This window comes from Scyliorhinus torazame, chromosome 8, assembly GCF_047496885.1.
Source record: "Scyliorhinus torazame isolate Kashiwa2021f chromosome 8, sScyTor2.1, whole genome shotgun sequence".
In the NCBI taxonomy this organism is placed as follows: domain Eukaryota; kingdom Metazoa; phylum Chordata; class Chondrichthyes; order Carcharhiniformes; family Scyliorhinidae; genus Scyliorhinus; species Scyliorhinus torazame.
The window spans coordinates 117,937,100-117,965,025 of record NC_092714.1 but is presented as its reverse complement, the minus strand read 5'-3'; the positions used below and the strand labels follow the sequence as shown (position 1 = coordinate 117,965,025).

Below are 27,926 nucleotides of genomic sequence, written 5' to 3'. Positions count from 1 at the left end.
GGTCAGAGGAGACGCAGACCGAGGAGCTGAAGCGCAAGTGGGCTGAGGAGCTGGGAGGAGAGATAGAGGATGGTCTATGGGTGGATGCGTTGAGTAGAGTCAACGCGTCTGCAACATGTGCCAGGCTCAGCCTGATACAATTCAAGGTCGTTCATCGGGCTCACATGACAGTGCCCCGGATGAGCAGATTCTTTGGGGTGGAAGACAGGTGTGCAAAATGTGCGGGAGGACCAGCGAACTATGTCCACATGTTCTGGGCATGTCTGAAGCTTAGGGGATTTTGGCAGGGGTTTGCAGATGTCTTGTCCACGGTGTTAAAAACAAGGGTGGCACTGAGTCCAGAGGTGGCGATTTTCGGGGTTTGGGAAGACCCGGGAATCCAGGAGGAGAAAGAGGCAGACGTTCTAGCCTTTGCTTCCCTGGTAGCCCGGAGACGGATACTATTAGCTTGGAGGGACTCAAAGCCCCCAAAGTCGGAGACCTGGGCTATCGAACATGGCTAGCTTTCTCTGTTTGTAGAAAATGAAGTTCGCCTTGAGAGGGTCACGGTTAGGATTCACCCGGAGGTGGCAACCGTTCGTCAACTTCTTCGCGGAAAATTAATCGTCAGCAGAAGGGGGCGGGGGTGGTTAGTTTAGCTTAGAGTAGGGGGTTAATAAAGGTGGGACCTGTAAGGGAGGGAGACGGCTTTTGCACTATGTTTATAGTTTCATGTACATTGTTTATTTTGTTGTCGTTACAACACCAAAAATACCTCAATAAAATGTTTATTAAAAAAAAACAAAAGGACATAGATGGTCAGAAATGGTCAGAGTGGTCAGAAATCTGGCAAATAGCGTAAATGTGGGCAAATGTGAAATCATCCATTTTGGCATGAAGAATAAAAAAGAAGTTTGTTATCTAAATGTTGAGAGATTGCAGAACTCTAAGGTGCAGAGGGATCTGGGTGTCCTGGTGCATGATTCACAAAAGGCTGGTTTACATATACTGTGAAGAATTCGGGAAGCTAATAGAATGTTTTCATTTATTGTGAGGGAAATTGATTACAAAAGTTGGGCGGTTATCTTCAATTGTACAGGGCATTGGTGAGACCACATCTGGATTATTGTTTCGAGTACTGGTCACCTTATTTAAGGAAAGATGTAATGCGTTAGAAGCAGTTCAAAGGTTTGCTAGATGAACATCAGGAGTGGGCAGGTTGTCTTATGAGGAAAGGTTGGACAGGTTAGGTTTGTATCTACTAGAGTTTAGAAGTGCAAGAGGTGACTTAATTGAAACCTTTAAGGTGCTGAGGGGTTTTGACAGGGGTGTGGAGAGGATGTTTCCTCTTGTGGGAGAATCTAGAACTGGGGGTCACTGTTTAAAAATAAGAGGTCATCCATTTAAGACAAAGGTGAGGAGAATTATTATCTCTCAGAGGATGATGAGTCTCTGAACTCTCTTCCCCCAAAGGCAGTGGAAGCAGAGTCTACGAATATTTTTAAGGCAGAGTTAGATAGATTCTTGATTAACAAGGGGCTGAAAGGTTATTGGGGGTAAGAAGAAAGTTACAAGCAGATCAGCCATGATCTCATCGAATGGTGGAGTAGGCGCAAGGGACCAATTGGCCTACTCCTGTTCCTAATTCGTATGTTTGCATGAAATCACTTACCACCCCAGTTAACCCAGGTCACCAACATCTTGGGTCAGAGCCTGATATGGGTGACTGAAGCCTTGGATAATATGACCAAGGTTAGGTCAATCGGCCCCCTCAAGCCTCTTCTGTTATTCAAATGGATCATGGTTAATCTGTACATGAACTCAATTTACTCATCTTTGTCTCGTATTCCTTTACTAACAAATACTTAGCAAGATCAGGCTAGACAATTTCAATTGACCCAACATCCACAACCTTTTGGGAGAGAGAAAGCGATGGAGATAGAGAGAGAGTTGGAGACATCTGCTCATTGTGTGAAAAAGTGTTTCCTGATTTCACTGGAGCTCTAATTTGAAGATTACGCCACCTGTGTTGTGAATACTCCCACACAGGAAATAGTTCATCCCGGACCTAATTTTATCATTTTAAATATCTTAATTCAATCACATCCTAACTATCTAAATTTAAAGGAATATAAATCAAGTTTATACAACATATTCTAATAATATAATTCTTTAAGCATTTCATCTTTAATTCTTTTATCATTCTGGTGGTCTGTGATCTACACCCACCAAGGCCTACGCATCTTCCTGTGGTTTGGTTCTCAAGTGAACATCGTACTCTGAATGATGTTCACTTGATGTTTGGGGCAGCACGGTAGCCTTGTGGATAGCACAATTGCTTCACAGCTCCAGGGTCCCAGGTTCGATTCCGGCTTGGGTCACTGTCTGTGCGGAGTCTGCACATCCTCCCCGTGTGTGCGTGGGTTTCCTCCGGGTGCTCCGGTTTCCTCCCACAGTCCAAAGATGTGCAGGTTAGGTGGATTGGCCATGATAAATTGCCCTTAGTGTCCAAAATTGCCCTTAGTGTTGGGTGGGGTTACTGGGTTATGGGGATAGGGTGGCGGTGTTGACCTTGGGTAGGGTGCTCTTTCCAAGAGCCAGTGCAGACTCGATGGGCCGAATGGCCTCCTTCTGCACTGTAAATTCTATGATAATCTATGTCTGACCATAGTTTAGCACAACTGAAGCATCATGTCCACACTTACCTCCTTGAGATAAAGATCAATCTTTCATTAGCCGTTTTGGTTATCATTTGTACCTGTGCACTATCTTATAGTAATTTGTGCATGTTGGCCCACAAATCCCAATGTTCCTCCGCAACACAGTTCTCTCACCAGGTTGCAAATTGGCATCCTGTGATGTATATTAGATCATGTTTGAGATTATGTGGAACAAATAGGCTCTGCTCACTTGAAGCAGATTTTGATGGGAGCTAACTAGCAGTTTTTAAAAAGGATCACAGGCAGCCAATCAGAAAACAGCCCAGGTGGTGTTTCATTTTACTTTGGCCAAGTAGAGAAGTGCTCCCAGGCTCCAACTATCAGCAGATTCAGCATTGAAGCCAGCTGTTAGACAGTGCCCTAGTGGCATCCACTATTCAACAGTGACTGGTAAATTGAGCCTTCATTTCCAATGACTCAGAGCTGGTGCTGACACCAGGCATGCAGTGAGAACTGGTTGAAAAATCAGTCCTTCAAGAACCCTGAATTTTATACTCGCTTACAACCTTTGGGTTAAACCATGGGTTGGATTGTTGCACATCTTCAGGACCCTGGTCTCTGGTCCAAATGGGGTCCCCAAGCCCTCACTCGAAGGCAGCAAACCACCAGAACATTGGGCGGGATTCTTCACTCCCGCGGCGAAATGCCCACGCCGTCGAGGTTCACGACGGCGCGAAACGGCCCCGATCCCGAACGATTCAGGCTCCGACAATGGGCTAGGATCGAGGTCGCGTCATTTACACGCCTTGTCGGCACGTAAAGGCGGCGCCGCATAGATGACGCGGCCGGCGCCGCATAACTGGCGTCACCCGCGCATGCGTGGTTGCCGTCCTCTCTAAGTCCGCCCCGCAAGAAGATGGCGGACGGATCTTGCGGGGCCGCGGAAGGAAGGAGGTCCTCCTTCAGAGAGGACGGCCCGACGATCGGTGGGCACCGATCGCGGGCCACCCCACATTTGAGGTACCACCCAGTGCAGGATCCCCCATCGCCCCCCCGCAGGCTGCCCCCCCCAGCGTTCGCGCGCTGTTCCCAACGGCAGCGATCAGGTGTGGACGGCGCCGGGAGGAACCCGCCGTTGTGGCCTGGCCGCTCGGCCCATCCGGGCCTGAGAATAGCGGGGTTGCAGGAGAATCACCATTTTGGGTGTCTCCGGTGATTCTCCGGCCTGCGGCCCGCGGAACTCGACGGGGCCGTTCCCGCCGCTTGGGAGAATCGCGGGAGGGCGTCGGACCGGTGTCCCGGGAAATTTTGCCAGCCAGGCGATTCTCCCAACCGGCGCGGGTGTGGAGAATCTCGCCCATTATTCCCTCCTAATTGGGCATCTCTGAGCTCGCCACCCAATTAAAGGTGGGTGGGCACTCGATGCAGCTGCACCAATCAAAGGGCTGGCAGCTCAGTTGTCATGGCAGATCACTAGGAGAGGTTGGCGCTGCTGAGGCAGGTTAGCTACCAGGAAGAAACGTGGAGGCACACAATCAATATATAAGCAGGATTAGGTGGAAAATCCCTGGCTTTGGCCATGACTGTGGCTTTTTATAAATGTAGATCTTCTTTGTGGCATGGAGCCTTCAGTTCCAATGGCCTCCTGCCTGCTTTGAATTGCTGGCCTCTGCACATGGTGGCGGGGCTAGTTCGCCACCATAAGAATGCTGGAAAGGCCACAAGATCATTCTTATTTGGTGCCTTATGCAAGCATATTAGCTGCCCACCCGTATGAAACCAATTTGCTTGATCTGGAGGAAATTGTAGATGGTCCGTTTAGCCAGTTTGCAGATGACACTAAGATAGGTGGAGTTGCAGATCGTGAAGGGTACTGTCAGAGAATACAGCAGACTAATAATAATAATAATATTTATTAGTGTCACAAGTAGGCTTACAATTAACACTGCAATGAAGTTACTGTGAAAATCCCCTAGTCGCCTCCCCTAGTGCCTGTTCGGGTACACTGATGGAGAATTCAAAATGTCCAATTCTTCTAGCAGCACGTCTTTCAGGACTTGTGGGTGGAAACTGGAGCACCCTGAGGGAACCCACGCAGACACGGGGGGGGGGGGGGGGAGACATGCAGACTCCGCACAGACAGTGAGCCAAGCCGGGTATCGAACTCGGGTCCCTGGCGTTGTGAAGCGAATGTGCTAGCCACTGTGCTACCGTGCCACCCCATATAGATAGATTTGGGAGTTGGGCAGAGAAATGGCAGATGGAGTTCAATCCCGACAAATGCGAGGTGGTGCATTTTGGAAGGTCAAATTCAGGTGTGAATTATACAGTAAATGGCAGAACCCTTAGGAGCATTGACATACAGAGGGATCTGGGTGTTCAGGTCCACAGTTCCATGAAAGTGGCAATGGAGGTGAATAAGGTGGTCAATAAGGCATACAGCATGCTTGCCTTCATCGGACAGGGCATTGACTACAAGAGTTGGCAAGTCACGTTACAGTTGTACGAAACTTTAGTTCGGCCACATTGGAATATTGTGTGCAGTTCTGGTTGCCACATTTCCGTGGATGCTTTGGAGAGAGTGCAAAGAAGGTTTACCAGGATGTTGCCTGGTCTGGAGCATGTTAGCTATGAGGAGAGGTTGAATAAACTCAGATCATTTTTGTTGGAAAGATGGAGGCTGAGGGGAGACCTTATTGAGGTCTCCAAAATTATGAGAGGGATTGACAGGGCGAATAATCAGAAGCTTTTCCCCAGGGTGGAAGACTCAATTACAAGGAGGCACAAGTTCAAGGTGAGAGGGGGAAAGTGCAAGGGAGATATGTGGGGAAAGTGTTTCACGCAGAGGGTGGTGGGTGCCTGGAACACATTGCCAGTGAGGTGGTGGAGGCGCGATAGCAACATTTAAAATGTATCTTGATAGACACATGAGCGGGCAGGGAATGGCGGGATACAGATTATTTGGGCAATAAGTCGTAGGTCTAAATACGGAATCTGGATTGGCACAGGCTTGGTGGGCTGAAGGGCCTGTTCCTGTGCTGTAATGTTCTTTGTTCTTTGCTTCCCAGCCCACCCTGGCAAAACTCCTTGGTGGTGGGAATGTGTAGGTGAACCATCCTGATATTGATCTCCATTAATTTCCCAGCCCTCCCATCACCCAACCCATCACCATGAAGCCGAGGAAATTTAGCTGGTGTTTCTAATAATCCTACCATATCATAGTTACTGACTTCACAACAGCTTCTAGTTCGATTTTGAATTCTTCTAATGCCAACATCATCTTGCCCCTCTCAATCTTTCCCCAGGTCTGTCTATTCTGCAGTGGGGAAGTGGGGAGGTGGGGGGTGGGTGGGGGGGGGGGGGTGCTTCACGAATCGCCCTTTGGTTTCCCATGCCCATACTTACCCGTTGATTGTCTTGTGCTCTCTGACCTCTCTCCTTCACGGTTCCTTCCAACCGTTCCACCAATCTGGTCCAGATAATTTTAAATTGCATTTTCAATGATTTTTGCAGGTCTGTTAGACCCTCTTTGATTTATGAGTAGCCCATCTCTACCGTTTTTCACAGTTAAATTTGGAGGTAACATTGTCATTCTCACACCTCTCTTGGACTTCGCACTACAGAATTTACAGCACGTGTACGGATCATTCCAATTTTCAGAAATGTTAGTTTCCCCCATGTTTCCACTCAAAACATATCTGACAAACACAAAGCTGCCATGGACCAGTGCAACAGGATGGTGTTTCAGTTGTCATTTATAAAATATATTTTGCTTCAAAAATATTTCCTGATACATTTTAAAATGGTAATTTGGAACAGTTTGAATAACATGGCTGAAAACGGGTATATCACAAAAATTCTGCCTTTTAACCAGAACATTTAGTCCACCACCTGTGAGTAACCTGACATTTTTTTTAAACTGCAGAACCATTGACTGGTTATACTAGTGGATGGAGGTATGTCTTTTAATTACAAAGATATATACTATATGTTCTATGTACATATATTCAAAAGCTTATAAAACATGCCTATTATTGTCATTGTTCCTAAAAATAAAGCTGAATTCAAAATTCTCCTCACAGATCAATAAACAAGTGCTCTGAACAGAAACTCGATATGGAGGTCAATTTGATCTGGGGGAGCGGCCAGTTTCTTACGCTGGGCTGGCTTCTAGCACAATGATTTTGTCAAATCAGTGCAGGTAGACAGTTAACAGTCCTGAAAGTGCTGTCCTTTCAACACACATAGCTTTTCCTGAGCAAAGACTCAGCAATGACTACAATCTGAAGTGCACAATGTGTCCTTGCCCAGGCTGTACTGCTTATCTGGAACCATTGCGTCTATTCTGCTGTATTGGAAAGTGCCTGGTAGATTACATCTTGGGCAGCTTGTCTGGGTTTCATATTTCTTACTTCTTCTATAAAACATTAAGTACTGCTTTTACTCTAATGGCTTTTCACTGCAATTGTTCCTTGCCATGACAACATTGTCCCCAATTATACTGTTCTCCAGCTCCAATTCGTGAGTGTCCTCTCTCGATGTTTAATGCTATTTACTGACCTGAGGTGACTCATCTATGTAACCCAATGCTGCCACACGCCCTCAGACACCCTCCCTGCTTTTTGTCTTTCTAAATTCCTACATCGTGTTTGTGGTGAATGTATAATTACTGATAATTCACCAGTGCACTGTGTTATGTTATTAACGCTGTGGGCTCTACCTATGGGCCATTGTGTGGCTTCACCCGCAGGGGATATGTTGGGGCATGTACGGGCTCCGCCCATGGCTCCACCCCCTTTACAGGAAGTGTAAGAGCTGCCGACCTGCGGGGCCGCCTTCAGTGTTGTACCGGTCACAGGCAGGCTCAGTTCTAAGCTGATTAAAATAACGGTTTACTTCTCCACGTGTCTTGAAGTGAATTGATGGTCGCATCAGTGCTCTCAAACTTCATTAACCTTTCTTTAAGCATACTGATTAACAAATCACATTTCTGCATCCCTCTGTTAGTTTTTCTTATGCTTGCAAGGGATGCAACAAGGCCAAAATTTTATTGCTCATCCCTATTTAATAATAATAATAATACTCGCTTATTGTCACAAGTAGGCTTCAATTAAGTTACTGTGAAAAGCCCCTAGTCGCCACATTCTGGCGCCTGTTCAGGGAGGCCAGTACGGGAATTGAACCCGTGCTGCTGGCATTGTTCTGCATTACAAGCCAGCTGTTTAGCCCACTGTGCTAAACCAGCCCCTATTTGCTCTTGAGAAGGTGGTGGTCAGCTGCCTTCTTGAACCATTGCAGTGCATGCGGTGTAGGTACGTCCACAGTGCTGTTGGGGAGGGAGTTCCAGGATTTTGACCCCACAACAATAGAATTCCAAGTAAGGATAGTGTGTGACCTGGACGGAAACTTGCAGGTGGTGGTGTTCCGATGCATCTGCTGTAGTTATTCTTCTAGGTGGTAGAGGTTGTGGGTTTGGAAGGGGTTGATGAAGGAGGCTTGGTGAGTTGTTGCAGTGCATCTTTGAGATGGTACACACTGCTGCTACTTTGCATTGGAGGTGGTTTCTGGGGTGCCAATCAAGCAGTTTGCTTTGCCTGGATGTTGTCGACCTTCTTGAGTTTTGATGGAGGAGCACTCATACATGAGAGTGTTCCATCACACTCCTGACTTGTGTCTTGAAGATGGTGGACAGGCTTTGGGGAGTCAGGAGGTGAGTTAGTCGTCACAGAATTCCAAGTCTGGGACCTGCTTGTATCAACAGTATTTATATGGCTGGTCCAGTTGAGTTTCTGGTTAATGGTTACCTCCGGATGTTGACAGTGGGGAATTCAGCAATGGTAATGAAAATGAATGTCAAGGGAAGATGGTTGGGTTCTCTCTTATTGGAGATGGACATTGCCTGACACTGGGCGGCACAGTAGTACATGGGCGGCACGGTAGCACAGTGGTTCGCATTGTTGCTTCACAGCACCAAGGTCCCAGGTTCGATTCCCAGCTTGGGTCACTGTCTGCGGAGTCTGCACATTTTCCCCGTGTCTGCATGGATTTCCTCGGGGTGCTCCCGTTTCCTCCCAAAAGTCCCGAAAGACGTGCTGTTAGGTAATTTGGACATTCTGAATTCTCCCTCCGTGGACCCGAACAGGCGCCGGGATGTGGTGACTAGGGGATTTTCACAATAACTTCATTGCAGTGTTAATGAATTCTCTCAATGATTCAATCTCTTCGCCTCAGAGACCTCGGGCGAGCGCCCTTTGGTACTGGTCCCCACAAACAGGGACCAAACGGAACGATACTCGTGGAGGTCCAAGAGGATCGGAGGCCCCAGCTGTATGCCCTTTAGGCAGGGAGGTGCCTTGGCACTGCTGGTGTTACCAGAGTACCCTAGAAGTGCCAGCCAGGCAACTTGGCAGTGCCACCTGGGTGCCATCCTGACACTTCCAAGGTGACCATGTGCCACTGGCATGGGCATTGCCAGGGTGCCAGGTTGGCACTACCAAGGTGCCAAGCTAGCATTTTTGAGAACATGATCGGGCTGGGGTTGCCAGCGTGGATGTTGGGGTTGTGGGTGTCCCTCCCATATTGCGCTCGGGCTGTGGGGAAGGTCAGGGATTCTTTTGGGGGCCTAGCAAATTGGAGCGTCATTTAAAAACGGTGTCCTGAACTCTCACGACAATGGAAACTCTCACTACAATGGGGAGTTCCAATGAGCGGAGCTCCCATTATAAAAAACGGGGCTATGTGCGTCTCGACCGCAGGTTCCCTGTTCAGGTCCCTTATTCAACGCGAGTCGTGTTATATAGTCATGTGTTTCTCAGCCCTGCGAGTGCCAGAAAACACGTATCTAAACGTACTCGCTCGAGGATTTTGTTCTCTTTTGGGAAGGCAAAATGTAATCAGCGACTAACATGCCCACTTCTGATCTTATGATGGAGGGAAGGCTTTGATAAAACAACTGAAGATGTTTGGGCCTGGAACAAACACTGTATAGAACATAGAACGATACAGTGCAGTACAGGCCCTTCGGCCCACGATGTTGCACCGAAACAATAGCCATCTAACCTACACTATGCCATTATCATTCATATGTTTATCCAATAAACTTTTAAATGCCCTCAATGTCCTGTGTAACTGCTGCAGTGATGTCCAAGGACTGAGATGATTGACCTCCAGCAATCACAACCACCTTTCTTGGTGCCAGTTATGTCTCCAACCAGTAAAGAATTTCCCCCCTGATTCCGATTAACTCCAGTTTTGCGAGGGCTCCTTGTTCCCACACTCGGTCCAATGTCGCTTTAGAACAGCAGTTGCTCTCACTTCACCTCTTTTGTCCATGTTTAGACCAAAGCTGTGATGAGGTCAGGTTCTAAGTGGCCCTGGCAAAACACAAATTGAGTGTCCATGAGTAGGTTGTTTCTGTGCCGCTTGACAGCACTCTTGATGACATCTTCCAACATTGTGCAGATGATAGGGAGTAGACTGATGAGCGGTAATTGGCTGGGTTGGATTTGTCCTGCTTTTTGTGCAAAGGACCCGAGCAATTTTCCACATTGCCAGGTAGATGCCAGTGTTGTAGCTGTACTAGATCAGCTTAGCTAGGTGCATGGCAACCTCTGGAGCACAAGTCTTCAGTAATATTGCTGGAATGTTGTCAGGGTTCTTGGCCTCTGTGGTATCCTTTCCTTCAGCCACTCCTTGATATCACGTGGAGTGAATTGAATTGGCTGAAGACTGGTTTCTGTGATTCTGGGAACCACAGGAGGGGGCCGAGATGAATCATCTACACAACACTTTTTAAGCTGAAGATTTTTTGAAAATGCTTCAGCCTTGTCTTTTGTACCTATGTACTGGGCTCCCCCATCATTGAGGATGGGGATACTTGTGGAGAAAATCCTCCAGTGAATTATTTAATCATCCACACCATTGTCCACCATGTTGTATCCACCTTCCTCATCTAGAATATCTAACAACCAACACACCTCAAAATTTCCATCTTAGTTTCCCACCTTTCAGCTATTTTTCTTAAGTGTTTGCTCCCATTGTCCCTTTTTAGTTTTGTTATATTTAACAAAAATTTCAAATGCTCCCTTCTCCCTTTTGATTTTCCTTCTAACTTTTTCCCTTTCCTTTGACATTCCTCAGATATTTTGCTTTATTTCTGACTTCACTTGGGTATTATTTAACTTGGCTTATTCAGGTAGTCCTTTTAATCACCTTAACTTCTTAAGTGCTCGTTGTTCGAACTTTCCCCTGCACCCCTTTCAGAAGATCATAGAATCATAGAATTTACAGTGCAGAAGGAGGCCATTCAGCCCATCGAGTCTGCACCGGCCCTTGGAAAGAGCACCCTTCCTAAGCCCACACCTCCACCCTATCCGTCACCCAGTAACCCCACCTAACCTTTCTGGACACTAAGGGCAATTTAGCATGGCCAATCCACCTAACCTGCACATCTTTGGACTGTGGGAGGAAACCGGAGCACCCGGAGGAAACCCACGCACACACGGGGAGAACGTGCCTAGATCCACACAGACAGTGACCTAAGCTGGGAATAGAACCTGGGACCCTGGAGCTGTGAAGCAACTGTGCTAACCACTATGCTACCATGCCCCCCTCAAGTTATTGATCAATATGTCTTCTCTTCTTTCAATTTTTTTACCTATTTTCTGAACCTTCACATTGTTTGGAGGCCCTGAGCACTCTACATCGTTAAAACGTTTCACTACTCTGGTTTACCTAATTACCAGTTTAGATTTGTCTCACTTTTGTTCCGGTAACTTTTTAGTCATCTCTACATCCCTGTGCTTAGCAGAGATTTTAAAAATTCTGTTGGATCACTCTGGAGCAGCTGGCTACCATGCTGGTCGCCCAGGACTGGGTGTACCTCCTTCTGTGCAAAGGGGAATCTGTCCCATCACTTCATATTCAGCCAGAAGTAGCCTTACAGGTTCCCTCAGTCAAACTTTCATCCTGAATTTGAATGCTGAACATGAAAATCAGATGAACACTTGAGAGAAAATATTAGGGGAGCAAATAAGGCAAGCTGGCGTAAATAGCCTCCTGTTGGCACTGTAATATCTGTGATTCTGTAATCTGTGAAAATATGGGGTTATTAATGTCTAAGTGAGCAATGAGGGTACAAAAGTTCCCGATCTCGTTATAGCCATACTCTAAATATGGATGGCAGAACTGAATTCTAAAGGTGAGAGTGTCTGCCCTTCAAAATAAGGCAGCCCAACTAAGCTGCGCATTAAGGAGCCTTAGTAAAACTGGAGTCAATGGGGATTAGGGGAAAATTTCCACTGGTTGAAATAACTGGAACAATGGTTGTGTCTCAGCACCAGGACATTGCTGCGGAAGTTCTTCAGGGCAGGGTCTTATTTGCAACTAACTTAACTGTTCCATCAATGACCTTCCTTCTATCATGAGGTTAGAAAGGCTGATAATTGTGCAGTGCTCAGTGCCATTTATACAATCAAATAATGATTATATAAACACCAAGCAATGGCCATCTCCGGCAAGAAAACACAAAACTGCCTCTCCTTGGCATTCAATGCTACTATCACTGCTAAGTCCCTCATTATCATCATCCTGATCAGAAACTTAACTGGAGCAGCCACATTAATACTACTGAAACTAGAGCAGGTCGAGGTTGGACATTCTATAGCAAGTGGTTCACCTCCAGATTCCACAAAGCCCCTCCATCATCTACTATGCATAAGACAAGATTGAGGTGAAATACTCTTCACTTGCCTGGGTGAGTTCAATTGCAAAAAGGTGAAGAAACCCAGGGCGGGATTCTCTAATCCCGCGGCAGAGTGTCCACGCCGTCGTAAACGGCGTCGCGTTTTACGACGGTGTGAACGGGCCGACCCCTACAGGGGGCCAGCACGGCACTGGAGCATTTCACGCTGAGTTCCCGCCGGCTGAGAGCAGGTGTGGACAGCGGCGGCGGGACTCGGCATTATCACGACGGCCGCTCGGCCCATCCCGGGCCGAGAATCGGCGGGCTGGCCGTGTAGAGTGGCCCCCGACCGGCGCCGCGCCAGCCACGCCGGCACCAATGGTGCCGATTCGCCGCTCTGCCCTGGGCTGAGAGAATCCCACCCCCAATACCACCCAGGTCAAAGCTGTTCATTTAATCAGTACCTCGTCCATTAGCCTAAGCTTCCAGCCCTCCATTATCAGTCTACCGTAGCTGTAGTGTGTATTTTCTACATGATGCACTGCAGCAATTTGGTGAAGCTGATTCAATGGCTCCTCCTAACCCCACTACATCTACCATCTTGTAGGACAAGGGCAGCAGGTACATGGAAACACCAGTAATTTTAAATTCCCCTCCCCTACTTTCCTGATTTTGGCAGAAGTCATTGTTCATTCATTGTTACTGGATCAAGTCCTCAAACTCCCCGCCAATGAACATTGTAAAAACATCTTAGCTACATGTATTGCAACAGTTCAAGAAGATGGGCAATAAAAGCCAGTCTTGCCAATGATGCCCATAACCCGAGACTCAATTAAAAAAAAAAATCACAAATCACAAATAGCTTACCTCTTAAATTAACGTTGTGTTTGGCATTCAGGCAATGCAGTTACACCTCTTCCATTGTATATCCCACTGAGCTGCCCAGCACACAAACTTATTAAATACACAGTTGGAGGATTTGAGTGTCAGGCAGTCTCAGAAATTCCAAGCTGTGCACACAGAAAGCGAAGAGGAGTGCCCCAGTTTCTGACTGACAATAAGAATAGCCCTTCCGACATAAAATGAAAATCTATACATTTGCAGCAAGTGCCTAATAAAAATTCAAGTGCACACTACTATAACACTGAAAGAAAGAGGCTCGGCAGAACAGGATGGCAGACATGTTGGAGAAAGAATAATTATTTGAGGCATTTACTAACACATTTGCACACAACACAAACCTTACCTTTTGCACCGGGCTTGCAATGTCAGACACAAATCACAAGAAATATCGCTGTTAAAGGCCGTTTCTAATCCACCGTGACAGAGAAGATGCGATCATAGTCTGACAGAGCTGTCAGGTGAAAATTTTAACTGCACACAGGAAAGGCAGAAGGTGGAAGATGTGCGCTGTGTCTGTGATCAGGAGGTGGTACTGCAATCTGTGGTGAATAAATATGACTGTCTTAGCAACATCTCCAGAAGCTGCAGCTATACACTGCTCCTCGATGCTCTGTGGAACGCAGGCGTGTTTTTTTTAACCCTTTCAAAAAATAAAAAAATGTACCTGCAACAAACCTGAAAAAAAATGTCAGAAATCATTTTCATTCAGCTTTCTGATACCGACAGACCTGCTGAGCAGTTTTAGGATTAAATAAAACAATCGGTTTATGCAGAGAATTATTTCGCACAGGTTTTGATGTTTCAGCCGGAAAGAATTTTCTCATCTTCTTGTGTGCAATGTGTGCAGACCGGGAGAATGGCATGAAGTGGTGGGTGAAGGGTGAGCTGTGGGTGTATGAGGGAAGATATATAGCATAATCAACATATTGAGGGATGTATACCAAAGGGTGCATTTTCCTCTCTTTGCTATTGTGACAATAAGCGATTTTCATTTCATTTCATTAACGGAAAAAGCAAGAACATTTGCTTCATCTTCATGTTCCTTATTTTGGCTGACAATAGCTGTCGAAGGATAATAGACCCAAGGTGTTTCTCAGCACTAGGAATACTGAACATGTCGGAGCAGATTTAACTGGATGGAAGGACTCACTTCAATACTGGCGTGGAACTTGTCTCATCCAAGGTTCATCCGCGCGTAGATTTAGAGAGTCATACAGTACAGAAGAGTCCCTTCGACCCATCGAGTTTGCACTGACAAAACTACACTAAATCTACACTACTCCCACTCTCCAACACTTGGCCCATAGCCTTGAACGTTCTGGCATTTCAAGTGTTCATCCAATTTTTAAAGATTGTGTGGTTTTCCGCCTCTACTACCCTCCCCGGCTGTGCAATGCAGGTTCCCACACCCTCTGAGTGAAAGTTATTTCCTCAAATCCCCTCTAAACCTCCTCCCTTTCCCTTAAAATTATGCCCCTCGTTACTGACCCTTCATCAAAGAGGAACAGCTGCTTCTGATCCACCCTGTTCATATGCCTTATAATTTTATGCAGCCCCCTCCCCCAGCCTCCTGTGCTCTTAAGAATACAACCTGAGTCTATCCAGCCTATCTTCATAGTTCAAATGCTCTGTCCCAGGCAACAGCCTCGGTGGGTCTCTCCGTACTGTCCTCAGGTGCAAGAGAATCTGCCTTGATAATGTTCCGGGTTTGTCCACTGCACCTCAAAAGGGAAGTTCTTTATCAGAGCTTCTTTAGAAAAGAATCTAAGCATTATGATGAACATTATTGTTCTGTTTATTTCTCTTTTTCAGAAGGGCGAGGTGGGCTGTCTGTGAGTAAGCTGATATAACAAATGCAGTCCAAAACTCCAGGATCATTCAGTAGAAACTGTAATTATGTTAACTGAACCCTCTTATAATAAGACCATAAGACATAGGAGCAGAATTAGGCCCCTTGGCCCATCGAGTCTGCTCCAACATTCAATCATGGTTGATATTTTTCTCATTCCCATTGCCCTGCCTTCCCCCATGACCCCTGATCCCCTTGTTAATTAAGAACCTAACTATCTGTCTAAAAGACACTCAGGCCGGGATTCTCCCGGAATTGGCGGGGCGGCCCGTACCGGCGCCAAAGAGCGGTGTTAACCACTCCGGCATCGGGCTGCCCGGAAGTTGCGGAATCCTCTGCACTTCCGGGGGCTAGGCCGACGCTGGAGGTGTTGGCGCTGTGCCAACTGGTGCCGAAGGGCCTCCGCCGGCCAGCACGAGTTGGCGCAGGCGCAGGACTACCAGCGTGTCCTGGCGCATGCGCAGAACCACTGGCGTGGTTCCTGCGCATGCGCAGGGGGTTTCTTCTCTGCGCCGGCCATGACAGAGCCCTACAGAGGCTGGCGCAGAGGGAATGAGTGCCGCCACGGCACAGGCCCACCCGCAGATCGGTGGGCCCTGATCATGGGCCCCGGATCCCCCCCCCACCCCCCGAGGACCCCGCTTGACGGCCGACAAGCCAGGTCCTGCCGGGGTGGGTCATGTCCATTTCTTAAGGCGGGGCTGGCCGAAAACGGGTGGCCGCATGGCCCATCAGGACCTGGAGCATTGCCGTGGGGGCCGCTGCCAATGGCCCCCGACCGGCGCGATGTGATCCCCGCCCGAAAACTGGCACCGGAGAATTCGGCAGCGGCCGTCGGAGCGGCAGGGCGGGATTCACGCCGCTCCCTGGTGATTTTCCAACCCGGCGGGGGGGCGGAGAATCCCGCCCTCAGTGATTTAGCCTCCCCAACCTTCTGCGGCAGAGTTCCACAGATTCACCACCCTCTGACTGAAGAAATTCCTTCTCATCTCTGTTTTAAAGGATTGTCCCTTTAGTCTGAGATTGTGTCCTCTGGTTCTAGTTTTTCCTACAAGTGGAAACATCCTCTCCACATCTACTCTCTGCAGGTCGCAGTATCCTGTAAGTTTCAATAAGAACCCCCCTCATCCTTCTCAACTCCAACAAGTATAGACTCAGAGTCCTCAACCATTCCTTATACGACAAGCTCTTCATTCCAGGGATCATTCTTGTGAACCATCCTCTGGACCCTTTCCAAGGCCAACACATCTTTCCTGAGTTATGGGGCCAAAACTGCTCACAATACTCCAAATGGGGTCTGACCAGAGCCTTATGCAGCCTCAGAAGTACATCCCTGGTCTTGTATTCTAGTCCTCTCAACATGAATGCTAACATTGCATTTGTCTTCTAAACAGCCTCTGAACATTAACCTGAAGAGAATCTTGAATAAGGACTCCCAAGCCTCTTTGTGCTTCTGATTTCCTAAGAATTTCCTCATTTAGAAAGTAGTTAATGCCTCCATTCCTCCTTCCAAAGTGCATAAACTCATACTTTTCCACACTGCATTCCATCTGCCACTTCTTTGCCCACTCTTCTAGCCTGCCCAAGTCGTTCTGCAGTCCCCTGTTTCCTCAATACTACCTGTCCCTCTACAGATCTTTGCATCATCTGCAAATTTCTCAACAGTGCCTCCAGTTCCTTCTTCCAGATTATTAATGTATATGGTGAAAAGTTGTGGTCCCAGCACCAACCCGTTGAGGCACACCACTAGTCACCAGCTGCCATCCTGAAAAAGACCCCTTTATCCCCACTCTCTGCCTTCTGCCAGTCAGCCAATCCTCTTCCATGCCAAGATCTTACTCTTAACACCATGAGCTCTTAACTTATTTAACAGTCTCCTATATGGCACCTTGTCAAAGGCCTTCTGGAAATTTAAATAAATCACGTCCACTGGTTCTCCTTTGCCTAACTTCCTTGTGACCTCCTCAAAGAAGTCTAACAGATTTGTCATTTATGACCTCCCCTTGACGAAGCCGTGCTGACTCACTCCTACTTTATCATGCACTTCCAAGTACTCCGCGATCTCATCTTTAATAATGGACTCTAAAATCTTACCAATGACCGAAGTCAGGCTAACTGGCCTATAATTTCCCATCTTCTTAGTACCTCCCTTCTTAAACAGCGGTGTTACATTAGCCACCTTCCTGTCCTCACGGACCCTTCCTGTCTCCAGTGATTCCTGAAAGATCACCACCAATGCCTCCACAATCTCCTCAGCTATCCCTTTCAGAACCCTTGGGTGCAGTACACCCAGTCCAGGTAATTTATCTACCTTCAGACCTTTCAGTTTCCCCAGAACCTTCTCCTTTGTGATGGCCACTGCACTCACCTCTGCCCTCTGATTCTCCTGGAGCTCTGGCATCCCACTGGTGTCTTCTACCATGAAGACTGATGCAAAGTAACTATTTGGTTCCTCTGCTATTTCTTTGTTTCCTATTATTACTTCTCCAGCCACATTTTCCAGTGGTCCAATCACTTACCTTTCATTTTTGAAAAAACTCTTTCTATCTTCTTTTATATTACTAGCTAGTTTGAACTCATATTTCTCCCCCCTTCTTGCTTTTTTAGTTGTCCTCTGCTCATTTTTAAAGGATTCCCAATCCTCTGGCTTCCCACTACTTCTTGCCACTTTGTATACTTTTTCTTTTGCTTATATGCTGTCCTTGACATCCCTCGTCAGCCATAGATGCCTTGTCCCACACTTAGCATGTTTCCTCCTCCTTGGGATGAATTTCTGTTGTGCCTCCCGAATAACCCTCGAAAACTCCTGCCATTGTCTTCCCTGCCATGCTCCTTTTCCAATTAACTCTGGCCAGCTCCTCCCTCATGTCTTTGTAGTTACCCTTATTTAATTGTAATACTGTTACATCTGATTGCAGCTTCTCCCTCTCAAACTGCAGGGTAAATTCTATCATATTGTGGTCACTGCTCCCGAAGGGTTCCTTCACCTTAAGTTCCCTAATCAAGCCTGCCTCATTACACATCACCAAATCCAGAATTGCCTGTTCCCTAGTAGGCTGTCACAAGCTGCTCCAAAAAAACATCTCTTAGACATTCAACAAATTCCTTTTCTTGGGATCCACTATCAACCTGATTTTCCCAGTTCACGTGCATATTGAAGTCCCCCATGATTATTGTAATATCGCCTTTTTTACATGCCTTTTCTTTCTCCTGATTTATTTTCTGTCCCACATCTTTACTACTGCTAGGGGGACTGTACATAACTCCCATCAGGGTCTTTTTACCTTTGCGATTCCTCAATTCTACCCACAGAGATTCTATGTCTTTTGATCCTGTATCACTTCTTGCTATCGATTTAACTTGATTCCTTACTAACAATGCAACCTCACCGCTTTTGCCCATCTGCCTGTCCTTTCGAAAGGACATGTATCCTTGTGTATTTGGATCCCAGCCCTGATCCCCTTGCAGTCACGTCTCTGTGATGCCCGCAACATCGTGCCAGCCAATTTCAATGTGCGCAACAAGCTCATTTACCTTGTTCCGTATACTGCGGGCATTTAGGTACAACACCCTTAATCCTGCATTGACCACCACCCTTCTCACGCTTGTCACCGTTTTTGCTCTCCCGAGGATGATGTTGTTCTCTTAATTTTGTTCTCTATTTCCCCTTCAGTTATTATACCTTCTAAGCTAACGCTCTGGTTCCCACGTCCCTGCCATAGTAATTTAAATCCTCCCAAGTGACACTAGCATACCTCCCAGCTAGGATATTGGTGCCCCTCGAGTTTAGATGCAACCTGTCCTTCTTGCACAGGTCCCACCTGTCCCAGAAGAGATCCCAATGGTCCAGAAATCTGAAACCCTCCTGCAGCACCGGTATAGCCACGTGTTTTAGCTGCACTATCCTCCTATTTCTAGCCTGAGATTACAACCCTAGAGGTCCTGCTTTTCAGCTTACTGTCTAACTCCCTGAACTCCTTCTGCAGGACCTCATCATCCTTTCTGCCTATGTCGTTAGTACCTATGTGTACTACGATCTCTGGCTGTTCACCCTCCCCCTTCAGGATGTCCTGTGTTCGTTTAGAGACATTCTTGACCCTGGCACCAGGGAGGCAACATACCATCCTGGAGTCTCTTTCACTCCCACAGAAGTGCCTATCTGTGTCCCTTAATATAGAGTCCCCAACTACTATCCCTCTTCTGCACTTTGCCCTCTCCTGCTGGGCAACAGAGCCAGTTGTGGTGCCACTGTTCTGGCTGCTGTTATTCCCCCCCCCCTCCCTCCCACCAACAGTATCCAAAATGGTATACCTGGTAGAGAGGGGGACAGCCACAGGGCATTCCTGCACTGCCTGCCTTCCCTTTCCAGTGGTCACCCATCTGTGTGCACCTTGGGTGCGACCATGTCTCGAGAACTCCTCTCAAAGTTCACTAATGCTTCCAAGAAATGGTATCAGGAACCATAATGGAACAATAAATTAATTAACTGGAATAAGCAGAAGAGAACCAAGACAATGCTATCAGGACTTGTAATTTTTAAAAAAATTAACTGAAATGGGCGGAAGAAAAGCAAGACAATGATACTTTGAATGACAGATTAATCTCTGTTCCTAGATGTGACCAAGAGGAGATAAGGGAGAGACATTATTTCAGGTGTGTGGTGCCCCAGAGCTTCCTGGCAAACCCAAAATGATCTGACTGTGCCTGTACCTGGCGAAGCAGCGCAGGACCTTTGTAAGCATTGCAATGAAGTGTGAAGGGGTATTTGTGTGCAGTATTTGTGGCGTACCACCTCAGTTTCCTCTGCATCAGGCTATGGTTTGTTTGCCCATTGGTAGGGTACCTCAAGAAAGCTGTTGTCGGGCATCATGTCATGACCCTTTATAGATTAAAAAATCTGCAAGGGTCCTAGTGATGGACTGGGTCTACAATTGCCAAAAGTCTGTAAAACACAGTGGGATAATTTTTCAAAAAAAACTTGAATTGAGACTTCTGGCACCGGTTCAATTGGAACTGCTTGCATAGGATACATGTGTTCACCTGACCCAGAGACAATGTTAGTTCAGTGCATTAATCATTGAAATCATATTCATTTCAATCTATTACATAACAAGAGCTTTTCAGCTTGGATTGATGTCCATGATTGACAGCTAGTCAATCACAAGCTATAATTGGCAGGTAACAATGCAGAAATTGGTTGATTAAGCACTGACTAACTCAAATAAGGTGCACTCCCCTGCAAATTAGTTACGAGTAGAAAAAAGCTGGTGGCTGAATCTCAAAACGGAATGCAACATATAAGTCAACATTTTATATAGTTGCTTAACGTTTGGCCAATGGTTTTTAATTAAGCAAATTATTTTGTGCCATCTTCAATATTTGTTCAGAACAGACACTACACTTCAAGGGGAATTTAAGGGGTTCTATAAATGCATGTTTTTCTTTGTTTCCCATTAAATTGCTATGGCACCACTATGTGGTGATATATAGGTTTGCACCTTCTGATTCCCAAATTGCTAAGTTTCATAACGGCATAATTTTCTCCAACTCTGGGGTGAGGAGCCTAGAGGCGAGGAAGGCAGGGAAAATTGTTGGAAGCTGCATTGGCTCCAAGGTGGCGTGCAACCCCAAATTAAAGCACTGATCCGGAGCAATTTGGAGGATCCACAGTCGTTTTGCCAACAGTGGAGTGGCCCTAGCTTAATGGAGGCAGCCTCCCTGTGGCAGACCATGGGGCCACTAAAGCTCCATCCTCCAAAAAGTGGGCCACAAGCAGAAAAGTACAGCCTCATTGCTCTAACCATCCAAATGGAGGGTGTTCCCCCCACTGATCAGAGCGCCATATCGCTTCCCCACTGCCATCATTATTTATTTTGATGGCCTTATTTTGGGTCTCCCTCATGTTCTCCTGCCTGACCGAGCAGTACCCAGCTATCTCAGTGGGGCTGCTGAGCTTATTAACCATCAGATGAGCACAGAGGCACCAGGTGCCCGCCTGCCATCCTCAATACAGCCAGTTAGGAGGCTACCCCCAAGAAACTAACTCGCCTGGCCTGACTGACGGCAAGTGCGGGCACGAGTTCTCCACTTGGTCCCAACCTCAGGGTCCTGAGGCCCACAGGAAAATCCTGCCACAGGGTCTTCACAAACTCTCTCTCAGAGCAAATAAAAACCATTTCCCTGCATTCTCCTCACATCCTTGTATTTAAGCATTGATCCTTAAAATCTGCACTCTACCTGAGGTAACATTCCAACAACCCGATGTGAAAAACAAATTTCCCATTCTCAGTTGCAATTTTACATTTCCCTCTCACAACTAACACCACACCTACATACCCCAACCAATGAAGTCCTTCTCTCTTCACTCTAACACAATTCTTCATAATTAAAAAAATCTTTATCTTTGTCATTTATTGGGAGGGTAACCTGAATAAGAATATTCAATAAGAACTAAGAATAAGAGGTAACTTGATTGAAACATGTATGATCCTGAGGGGTTTGGAGGGGGTGGATGTGAAGACGATGCGCTGGATTCTCCGCTGGCGGGATTCTCTATTGCACCGGCAGTGCACACATGCCCGGGGATTTCCCGACGACGCGGAGCTGCCCACAAAGGGAAATCCCATTGGCCGGCTGGAGGGATGGAGAATCCAGCTGCCAGCGGGGCGAGCTGGTGCGGCGGGACACAGAATCCCGCCCTATGTTTCCTCTTGTGGGAGAATCGAGAACTAGGGGGCTGTGTAAATGATAGCGATCGCCTATTTAAAAATTGAGATGAGGCAAAATATTTTCACTCAGTGGGTTGTGAGTTTTTGGAACTCTCTTCCTGAAAAGGTGGTGGAAGCAGAGTCTTTGAATTTTTTTCAGGCAGAGGTGGACAGATTCCTGGAAAGCAAGGGGGTGAAAGGTTATTGGGGGGGGGGGTAGACCAGACGTAGATTTGAGGTTACTATCAGATCTGCCACAATCTTCATAACTGGCGGATCAGGCTCAAGGGGTCGAATGGCCTACCCCTGCTCCTTGTTCATAAATTCATATGTTTATTCTAATATTCTATGGCCTTAATTATAAACCCAAAGTGTTGTGGGAATTTCTTATCACTCTATCTGTCTTAACTCACATTTTCAGAGAATTGGTATTTGCTCATTCACATCCTTTTATCTTCCCTGCCTCCACTGTCGCAAATCTGGGAGCAGACCACTGAACAGTCTGTCCCCATGGATGTATACTGTTATGGGGGAGGGGTGTTCAGAACCCCAAAATGTATCATGGAGTTCAACCAACCTCTCCCTTTAATGTATTTGTTGCTTTTCCGAGCACACGGCTTTTTCCCTAGGTGTGGTAGTACAATTATGAACACGTGGGTTTTTAAACACAAAACACTGTTTATTCCATGAACTCAACTTAACATCTTAAATAAACATTGGATCTCTTAACACCCCTTACTTCTAAGATAACTCAGAAAATATTGCAACAGTAAATAACTTCTTAAAATATTCCTTCAAACTTCCAAGAGACTTAACACCTTTAAACAAAATCACATCAGGTTAAAGGTTTTACTAATATGAGTTTAAATCACCCAAATGATCCAGAGATGGTCTTTTATTGCAGAGAACCAGCTCACTGCAAAACACCCACACACACCCAGCTCTTTTCCTCCAAACTTGCAGCTCTCTGGAAACACACAGACACTCCCAAGCTCTTTTCAAACTGGCTTTCTCCTTTTAATCAGCTCACAGCAAAACAGCCAGGCACTTTTCAAAACTGCAAAACTAAACTTCCAAAATGGCTGAGCTGAGCTGAGCTCCACCCACTATGACATTACTGTTTTGTTAAAAGTACATTGCTTAAACATCCATTTCTTAAAGGTGCTCTCACATGACAATACTATTCAAGACCCTGAGTGGATCATGGGAAAGGAGAGAAAAGAAACTTTGAGGCTGCGACTGGGACCGAAATAGAGTTCCGTTTCAGGCAGGTTCAGTCGGGTGTTTCTCGGTGAACGACACTTTACAGTTTTTTTCAACCTTGGCTGGGAATGCCAAGTGCAGGAAGAGTATTTGTGGATGTATTCATGGAGTATTCTTTCATCCCTCATGAGCCACAGCACCATGGTTACTGGACCCCCTACTGCACCCAACTTACATCTTAATGGGGTGCTTGTGGCCCCCTCACCCCACCTCTGAGGGGAAGGCATGCCTGGGCCCGATTCCTTACGTGGGAATCCTGGCACTCTGGAAGTGCCAGGGTGGCACTGCCTTGATACATTACCAAGGTGCCAGGCTGGCAGTGCCAAGGTGCCCAGGTGTCAATGCGAGCGCGAAGGTACCATGCTGCCCAGAGCCGAACCATCCGAGTGTCTCTAATGGCCTGGGAGACCTCCAGGTGCCATAACGCCTGGTCCACGTTTGTGGAAACCAGAGCTAAATGGTGCCCTGGTGAGATCTCCCAGATGCGGCCTTTAGTTCCCGGGTCCTGGGAGAATATGGCACAGACATATTTAAATGAGCCTACTGGCTCACTTAAATATGTTAATCTGGATCTCGCCTGGCGACATCCAGATCGTGACGCCTCATGAGATTCCATTGAATTTCGCGAGATGTTTCGAGCATCACGATTCTTGCAGGAGGCCTCTCGCAAGATGAAATGGCCTCATCGCATCATCAAATAGGGTGCGACAAGGCCATTAAATCGTGCCCTATATTTTACACCTTTAATAATACTTTAAATAGAGCACCATTTGGTTTAGGATTTCAAAATGCTTCACAACATGAACCGACAAAAATCAACTCAGATATCCTCTCTACTGGAGAGAGCAATAATCTTGGTAATCATTCCACACAAACGTGATCCTTGACTGTTGCAGAGCAATATCATTTGAGACACGTGCATTTGTGAGATATAACATATCAGAAATAAGCAGAAAAATCAAGCCCGTACATAGCCAACACATTCCTGAGACATCCTCATTATGAGCAGCACTTCCTGCTGAGAATGTCAGATCACAGACTCATCTCTATTGATCTCAGGTGGTAGCAGCTTCATTCCTATATCTCGAAAGCAAAACTGCTTGGTACCAAAGCCTTTCTACACTTCATTCCCAGTTGCCATTAACCTCATATTATAACAGAGAATATTCCTTTAGAAGGTCTCCACTGGCTGTAACGACCTTTGGGACAATGAAAGGAGTTATATCAATGCAGGTTTTTCTTTTTTGTTAGGTGATGTATTCTTCACATAGATTCCTTTCATCCCGCATCAAATGTATCAACATATTGAGCATGGATTTGGTGCTTCGGTTATGGATTTTAAAAACAATATTTTGGAATGTAGTGGGAACTTGGTGATGTTCGTATGTGTCTGCTGCTTTTGCCTCATGGATTTCTTCCTGATTCCCATTGGGTAGGATTTTTCAGCCATTCCCGCTGGCAAAGTTACCTGGTTCCACCAAAGTTGATCGCCGGTGGCGGGTTCCCTGGCAGCAGAGAAGGCGAGCAATGCTAAATCGCTGCAGAGTTGGTCTGGTCTGCCAGCGGCCAATAGCAAGCCCCCTCCACCACTGGAAATCTTGCTGCAGGCTGGCTGGAAAATCCTGGCCATTGACTTTGGTTTTGCTCGGGTTCCTTGAAGTCTAGATCTGCCAGAATTCTCCAGCTGTTGCGATTCACTTTTCCCACCGCTAGTGCACCCCCGCCCGTGGGTTTCCTGGCGATGCTGGGTGGCTTCAATGGGTAATCCGATTGACAAGACAGAGTCCCGCCGCCGGCGAACGGCGCACCACCGAGAAACACGCGACTGGGTGACCGGAGAATTCAGCCTTTCCATTACTTGTCCAAGTTTTGGCTGAGAAATTTCAGTTTCCTCCACCTAGATGAACAGACCAATGTCACTGAAAGCTACAACAATGAACAACATAACTTGGCCCAAACACTGTTGTTTGCGGTACGTTACTGTGTGCCAATTGGTTGCTATCTTGTGTCCTTTGTACCCAGCGCAATCAAGTATATAATTATAAATGCTGGAACTGCTGTACTCATGGATCTATTAGGTGGTGTTGGTTTAAATTGGTACCAGTTGAAACTGTTGCTTTTGAGGTGGTTGAAATGGACTGCCAGAAGAACACATCATTCAGGAATTCACTATGATTGAACATGAAACAGCACAGTTCAATGCGACTTGTTCTATTTCAGTTTAAGGCAGGTCTTAATGCAATGATAAGCACATGAAAAGCAAGAAATGTTAAGTTAAAGATTTAACAATGGCATTATCGAATTAAAGTCTGCTCCATATTCTAATTGATATCAATTCAAAGGACTTCAAAAGGTGAATCGATTTTATTGGTTTTGATCCAGTATTGAGCAGTATTAAGCTGGTATTTTGATAAGAACTGTTCTTTCTTCCATTTAATCAAACATATTATGATTTTTTTTGACTAAATCACAAACTAAAAGAATTAAAAGGCTCAAAGGTATGCAAATCAGTCAAATTCAGCTCCACGCTTACACCATAAAAACTGGTAGAAATACATTAATAAAAAACAACTGCATGTTTCCATTCCCTTTCCAAATAACATGGTTAACAAAGAAACTAAGGTCTAGAATGCACCTTGAAGAGGTCCAATATTCCACTAACTTAAGTCCCCACAATCGCTGATCCCAGAAGAGCAAGGGAGGAATGGATCTTGAACATACACCCAGGAGGACGTCCTCTCCCTCCAGTGGAGGATTGGCATATCTCAGCCCTATTTAATAAATTGGTTTATTTTTATTGGATACAATTAGTGTGCAGTCCAGGTTTGGACCCAGCAATTGAAATCGTAGGTACTAACATAGAATGTAAGCAACAGCAGGGACTTTGATCAGCTTTATTTTTCCTCGGCCAGGAATGCTGAGAATCACTGTAGTGCTTCCACTCTCTGAATTCAGCCAACCAATTACAGAGTAGCGACTGGACCGAGAACATTTCTGGTCCATCTGCCTCCATGCAATGCTGCCTAAATATTCAGATGCTGAAAATCTGTTGCAAACCAAATCTCCTGTCATCAATTTTAAATTAGTCCACAATGTTCACAATATTCAATTATATTGATCTTGGCCAACATCTGCAAAGGTTCTTCTTGTATTTCTGCTTTCCCTTCCTCATTAGTTGTGTATATTGCTGATATGATGAGAATTAGTTAGACAGTGCACACAACTAATGAGGTAACTTTGAGGAAATAAGGCACACAAGAGCCATTTTTATTGATGATCACCAAGATTCAACTAGAATTCTTTGACTACATACTTTGGCGACAGAAACTAAAGCATCAGGTAGTGACTAGCAAAATTGGAGAACAGAGCAAGAGAGAGACAAAGGAGACAATACATTAACAGTTAAAGAAGCAAACATTACAAGATTTGAGAACAACACCATGAAGTTGGTTTCTCTCAAGGACCGTGAAGGTTGGCGAGCCATGGTCAGGAAATTCATGACTTCATTGCTTTTTGCTACCAAACAGGTACTGAGCATAGTGACTATCTTTACAAATTCAATAACAAGGTAAAATAAAGTATTTCCCTTGCAAATTCTTTTTTTCCTGCTCATCAAAGGTGGAGGATGTTAGTGGTGGGGAATAGAGCATTTTTCCATTTCAAACACCCAGGCTTTGAAATTTGCTGCCAATCATTCTTGGGGATCTCATCCACAGAGTGCTAGCCACCTGCACTCCAATGGGGGAGGATTGAGGAACAATGAGCCTTATCAAAGTGTAGATGGTCCAGAGGTAGAAGTCCACTTGGCGTGATGTGCCAATGTTCAACTAAGTGATTGGGTACGATTTTGGGGTCAGGAGGAGGAAGGGCTGAGTTTTGGGAGTGTGATCAGAAAGCTGATGGAGGTCAGCAAGGATCATCGCAGAAGAGTCTTCAGTGTTGATGGAAGTTGAGATATCAGTCAGGGTGGGGGTGGAAGAAGGAGTTAAAAGATTGGGGGTTTGCATCAGGGAATTATTGGGGGCCTGGAAGTCAGAATCACGAGTGAGTTTGGAAATCTTGGGAGCAGTGACCATTAAGATGAGTACTGATCTTTCCTTCATTCCTTGCAAAATCAACACTGGCATTGGCTAGTTGCCTCTGGTACAAGCCAAAGCAAAAAAGGGAGCCAAAGGAGTGATAAAGCACCTTAATTGCATTTTGTTAATGGCCTAATGCTTACTCCTGATGTGCGTAAAGATGTTTCTTGTTTAGCCTCTATTAAAATGGTGTCCACTACGGACCACAGAAGAAATATGAGTTCACAGCATGGATGCCATTTAGAATACAAAATGGCATTTGTAGCATGCCATGAAGTTGACCTTCCAGGTCCTAATGTCAGTCAAATACAGGAGGGACCTCCCTGCGCCTTATTCCAAATCTGTGCTTCAACCCCGACCTGAGAAGTGTTTCTCCAACTGGACCACCACAATGTTTTATACCATTTCTTTGATGCCTTGAAGTGGCATTGTTAGTGAAAGCAGAACTAGAGACAAATTTATGCTGTCGGCCTTTGCCCACTGGGAACTGGATTGAGACAGCCCAAACTGTTTTCACTTGTCCAGACAACAGGCAGAGGCACAGGAAAACCATCACTCTTCGATCAAATCTGAACCCAATCACCAAAGGAAAAAAAGTTGACTAACACACTACAGTGTACACGAGGTGGGTTTCTGGAGCAGTATGTCGAAGAACCAACTAGGGACCATGCTATTTTAGATTTAATAGTATGTAATGAGAAAGGCATAAATAATAACCTTGCGTAAAGGAACCTTTCGTAAATAGTGATCATAATATGTTGTAATTTGGCATTAAGTTTGAAGGTTATACAGTTCATTCTGAAA

The 27,926-nt window shown here is 46.0% G+C and overlaps 1 protein-coding gene across 6 annotated transcripts in view; it reads right to left on the bottom strand.

Annotated features, from left to right (window-relative positions):
- frmpd4 (FERM and PDZ domain containing 4) overlaps nucleotides 1-27,926 on the bottom strand; it is a 924,678-nt gene that overhangs the window by 276,879 nt on the left and 619,873 nt on the right. Inside the window, exon 2 of one of the 6 annotated variants that reach the window (XM_072514085.1) lies at nucleotides 13,568-13,763. The exons of the other annotated variants lie outside the window; for them this stretch is intronic. The gene's annotated coding sequence lies outside the window, so the exon portion shown is untranslated. The remainder of the gene's footprint in view (nucleotides 1-13,567; nucleotides 13,764-27,926) is intronic. 6 annotated transcript variants of the gene reach the window in all.